The sequence below is a fragment of the Sceloporus occidentalis genome, unplaced genomic scaffold (assembly GCF_023333645.1).
Source record: "Sceloporus occidentalis isolate IW3139 unplaced genomic scaffold, rSceOcc1.0.p SCAF_2, whole genome shotgun sequence".
In the NCBI taxonomy this organism is placed as follows: domain Eukaryota; kingdom Metazoa; phylum Chordata; class Lepidosauria; order Squamata; family Phrynosomatidae; genus Sceloporus; species Sceloporus occidentalis.
The window spans coordinates 7,463,399-7,469,398 of NW_028316982.1; positions in this window are offsets into that span (position 1 = coordinate 7,463,399).

The window sequence follows — 6,000 nt, forward strand, 5'->3', positions numbered from 1 at the left end:
ATGGGTATGAGTTTTCAGGAACTAAGCAGAGCAGTGAAGGACAGGGCATCTGGATGTCTCATCCACAGGGTCACTATGGGTCAAAAGCGACTCAAGGACTGTTAACAACAAAAAATGTGTGTAATTGAAAAAACCAAAGGAAGGGGTTTCTAAAAATTTAGAGAATCTGATAGGAGAAACTCTTTGTGCTAGTCTGTGATTTAAGCCATTCCCAGGTCTGAATTCTATCTCAGAACTTGGGGATTTTGGTGGCCCTCAAGTCATTTCTGAGGAAAGTTTGTTCAGAACGCACACCTTCTCTAAACAAACTTTCCTAAGAAACTCTGTATTAGGGTTGCCATAAGTGAGAAATGACTTCAAAACACAACAACAACCTCTCCCAGAATCCCCCAGCACAGCTGTAGAGGTTGAGCTGTTAATTGAAGAGGGAGGGTGTGACCCCATAGCAAGATATCCATTGGCCAACCCTGGCCAATAACAGGGCCATTGTCCCACCTTAAAGCACACACACCATTTGTGGGCTTCTCATAGCCTATATGTTGTTGAACACTGGGAGAACCAGGCCTTTGGTGTGATCCAATATAGTTACGCTTATGTTTTTGTAACAGGCAGGTTTCCTCCAGAGCAACCTGACCACATTTTGGGAGCGGGGAGAGATTGTGCACTCACTCTATCAGTAAATCAGAAAGTACTGAGCATCAGTGAAGGAAAAGCATTAAATTGAGAAGAATCAGAATGTCCACCTGGTGATGGCTTTGGACTTCTCTGGATCTCAAGGCTTCTGCAAATTGTCCCCCGCCTCTGAGTCTGGTCCCTTTTCAGGAATGGTGAAGCCCTCTGAGAAAAAGGCATTGTTTTCTGCACATTATTTTATTGTGTTTTAATGCATAAAGATAAATTCAGTTTCTCCCTGTAAATGTATTTGGTTGGGGGAATAATCCCTGAAGGACATTTTCTTTAAGTGAAGGAACCTGTCTTCACTGAGGAAGAGAAAACTGTTGAGTATTCTTTACGTCCCTAGAAAAAAGGGGCAAATATTTCATCATGGCTGAGGTCTGACATGGCGTCTCTGCTTCACTCAACAGAGATGGCATGAATGCAAAATCCAAGGCTGTTGGGTCAAAGGAGAGGGACTAGTTATGGAAATGGTATTCACAGTTATTTCTTTCCTAATTTAAACAAAAAAAAATGGGTTTCCTGACGGTCAGGAAAGCCCATTGGAAAGAATAATGGAAAATTTTGTGCAGTTTCCTCCAGGTATTTTTTACCTCCACCTTTTCCACCCTGGGCCTTTGCACTCATTCCATCAATGATTCATAAGCTACTGAATATCTATGAAGAAGAATCCAATTGTCTGAACTGAACATCAAATGAGAGCTAGAGGTGCAGGAGGGGGGGAGCAAGGGGGATTTGAGGGTTTTTAGGTGGAAAGCTCATCCTCTTGATGGGCAATAAAGCCATCCACATTCCAGGGGTGGAACATCTCCTTCTGATCCCAACCTGGCTCCCCAATTACTCATCAACCTATCCAAATGGAGGAGTTAATGAGTAACACAAGTCTCCATCAGATGTCAAGCACAGGTGGCTTGTCGCTGGATTTCTTCCTTCACCTTTTGCTTTAATCACTCAGCTTCATCTTCCCTTGCAAAGAACTGGCAAGCATTACAGAAAGAGAAGAACATCACTATGATAGATCCTTTGAACTAATCTGGAGAAATGAAAGTCCATGCAAATACCCTCACCCTTTCTTGGAAATATGAGCATGAAGTAAACATTATGGCTGGAATCCTGTTGGTATCTCATGCATGCATAAATTCCACTGCAGAAGAAGTTGGATATTTTTGTCCAGTTGCAGAATTGTCCATATTCATTGCAAGACTGTGGAAATGGAATTGCACATATGGAGCCTTTGAACATATGGGGTTGTATGTTGCACATTGTGCATGGATGTACATGCAGGTTTGGTTGGACATTCAGTTGCATACTTAGTGTTTTGGTCCAAATGTGCAATGTTTTCCATTCAACCTAAAAGGGCTATATAGTAATAATAATAATAATAATAATAATAATAATAATAATGTTTATTTATATACCGCTTTTCCAAATTAGATCAAAGCGGTGTACAACAGGAAGTACAATACAAAGTAAAACAAACAAACAAACAAACATAACAGGCCTCTCTCCCCCTCACGATGGTGGTCGGAAGAGGGCTCTTAGTCTTTCAGGCCCTGGCCTCTCTCTCCCCAAGATGGTGGCTGAAGGGAGGGCTTTTCTTCTTACAGGCAGACAGTTGGAGCTTGCCTGCCTCTCTCCCCCCAAGATGGTGGCTGAAGGGAGGGCTTTTCTTCTTACAGTCAGGCAGTTGGAGCTTGCCTGCCTCTCTCCCCCCAAGATGGTGGCTGAAGGGAGGGCTTTTCTTCTTCCAGGCAGGCAGTTGGAGCTTGCCTGCCTCTCTCCCCCCAAGATGGTGGCTGAAGGGAGGGCTTTTCTTCTTCCAGGCAGGCAGTTGGAGCTTGCCTGCCTCTCTCCCCCCAAGATGGTGGCTGAAGGGAGGGCTTTTCTTCTTCCAGGCAGGCAGTTGGAGCTAGCCTGCCTCTCTCCCCCCAGAATATGGCAGAATTGATGTGTAACTCCACCGTCATGTAGGATCTTGCCCAAAGTGACCACCAGCAATCTTTTCAGAGGTACAGAAGGTGCATATCCTACTTCATGGTAGGAACCAATCTTGCACACTGGATTGTCACTAACAACCTAATATTCCCTTGCGGTCTCTTCCAAGTCTATGATTCTATGTTTAAATATTTGAAGGGATGTCATATTGAGGAGGGAGCAAGCTTGTTTTCTGCTGCTCCAGAGACTAGGACCTGGAGCAATGGATGCAAGCTGCAGGAAAAGAGATTCCACCTCAACATTAGGAGGAACTTCCTGACAGTAAGGGCTGTTCGACAGTGGAACACACTCCCTCGGAGTGTAGTGGAGTCTCCTTCCTTAGAGGTTTTCAAACGGAGGCTGGATGGCCATCTGTCAGGGATGCTTTGATCTGGATTTCCTGCATGGCAGGGGGTTGGACTGGATGGCCCTAGTGGTCTCTTCCAACTCTACGATTCTATGATTCTATGATTCAATCTGTGGGAAGAGAATACTGGGATCAATAAAAGACTGACAGGTGGATGATGGTGTCAACTTTTTTCCTACCACTTGAGAGGGTAGAAACAAAACCAAAGTGTTAACATTTTTTAAAAAAAGGACATATTCTGATTAAGCATTAGAAGAGGAGAAAGGAGAAAGAAGAGGAAGGAGAGAATGATAGGTTTAAAGAGGGGAGGAAGGAATGAGGAAGGTATGAAGTTGAAAGAGGAAATGAGAAGAAGGAAGAAGGGAAAAGAAAGAGAGAAGAAGAAGAGAAGACTAAGAAGGAAGAGAAGATTTTAAAGAAGGCTATAAAGACCCAAGACAGATGGGCCAAAAGGGGCGTGGTGATGGTGATGCTAGCGTTCCAGACCATGCAGCAACCGCACGATCTAGAACCCTAGTATGTAATGGCAGCAGCCTGATGGTGGTGTCCCGTCCACACGGGTGCCACCATCTTGATGTAAGGGACATTCAGTGTCCGCATGTTGCTGTGTGTCCATTACATCATGAGTGCACCAATGGCATCCCTCCAGAGTTAAAATGGGCATCTGCAGACTACCATTTTCAGGCAGTCTGTACTGCATCAAAAGTAAAGAAGAGATTCTCTTCAGCCCAGGAGGGTTCCTCAACACTTGAAGAACATGTTTTTCTACCATTTTGGGAATAATTTTGAACGTTCTTTCCAGCTGAAAATTGTGTATTCCTGCATGGTAGGAATGGATTAGATGGCTCTTGTGGCCCCCTTCAGTCTCTAAGTTTCTATGGCCCGTTATACACGGGCTAAAAAGTACGCGCGCAGTGCGTACTAGTGTTAAGGCGGGGCAGTGCTTCCGCACTGCCCCAACCCTAGTGCGCGCTGTGCGCGCACAAAATGATGGTGGCCGTTCCACACAGCCGCCGCTGTGGATACATCACGGCCGCGCCGCCTCCAAACGAGGCGGCGCAGTTGTGACGTATTGGGGTTGCGGCTGGGCGCCTAGGGCGCCCTTTCCGTGACCCCGGAAGGAGCTCCATTTTGGAGCTCCTTCCTATTTTGGTCCACTGGGCGCAGCCTTCAGACGGCTGCGCCCAGCGGACCAAAGGAAAAAGGGGCCAAATGGCCCCTTTCTCCTTCTCCCCGCCGCCGCGGGGTGTCCTTGGGGCTTGAAGCCCCAAGGACACCCCTTTCCAGGCTGCGGGGAAGGGGCCTTTTGCCGCTTCCCTGCAGCCTGGAAAGCGGCCGATCGGGGCCTCAGCGGCTGCTGCTCTGGCCACTGAGGCCCCGATCCGGCAGGGAAAGGCGCGCCTACAGGCCACCCCTAAGGGGTGGTCTGTAATGGGCCTATAATTCTAAAAGGCTGATTTGGGATAAGACAGCTTACTCTCTTTCTTTCTACAACAAAAATGAGTGTCAGATTCAAAGAGTACATTTTCACACAATTACATCCATTATTATTAGTAGCACAGTGAGGCAAATTTGAATCTAATTTGGAGACATTCATGATATTCACAAGATTTTTTAATAATGAGTTTTTGTATTTAATGTTTGTGGGTCATGTCAGTATTGCCTTAAAATGGGTCACCACAACAATAGAAAGTCTTCAAAATGAATTGGAAAACCAGACATGGGGGGGGGGGGAATCAGATTTCTGGATTTTAGTTTCTAGTGAGAGAGAGACAAGAGAGAGCAATTTTCTCCTTAACCTTTTCAATTTAGACTGTAGAAACAGTGCAGTCTGACACCACTTTAACTGCCCTGGCCACATCCTACAGAATCCTGGGATTTGTAGTTTTGTGAAGCATCTTTGGCAGAGAAGGCAAAAAAGACCTTGTACAACTACAGATCCCAGGATTCCCTGGAATGGAGCTACTTAAGGTGATGTCAAACTGCATTGTTTCTACAGTGTAGATGCACCTCAAGAATCAGCAAGTTTCAGTCTGATGCCACTGATGCTTTATCCATTCATTGCTGGAGCAACCACCAACAATAAAATCTTACAAAAATTTCTGCAATGACACCAAAATGTGGGTTGAGCAGATACAGCTGTAATATTAGCAACACAGAACTACACAAGAGGAATGCATTTAGCCCTGATCTAGACAGATGGAATATTTTCACTCCCCCAGAGTCATATTTTGTTGCTGCATTAACCCATAACTAGATGTACAACATAGGCATTTTTATGAAATTGTCACCTAAAGACTTGTAAACAATGCCTCCAAGTCTCTGTTAGCTGCCATGTACAGAGTTTTTTGTTTTAATAAACTGCTAGAACGATCATAAACACAAACAGCTGGAACATAATATTTGCACCAACAAATCACTTGTATTTCTCATGCTACTCAAAACAAACATTCCATCTCATGTGAACATGTGTTTCCAGGCTCTGTTTGTATATTGTGGAAGACCTTTGTCCATGCACCTATAAAAATATGAAAATGTTTTTATATTCTGAAATACCATAGGATCAGCAAATACTCAACATTTAAGGCACTCCAAGGAACATCTTCTATCTGCTTGGATGAGGGTTAGATTACCCAAAGACAACTGATCCAGAAATCTGCTTCCACAGAGAATGGCTAAGTTCTTTGAGGTCTATGAATCTTGAAAGGTTTGTGTCTACATTTGGAGTGTCCAATTCTCTGCCTGGGTGAGCTTGTCTTTCACCCCATAGGCTTAACTTTCCCTAAGTGATCCATCAAGTGTAACATCATTCTTAGTGGAACAAAAAAATCAGTTTACAGTCACACAAAGACAAGATGAGACAGTGCAAATGGCAGGTTTGGGCTGGCAAACAATAGCCAGAGACAAGTGGGCATCTCAGTGCTGAAGAGAACCTGGTTCTTCAGCTAAGCAACTTTTCTTTGCAGGAGTTTTCTGGCAAGATT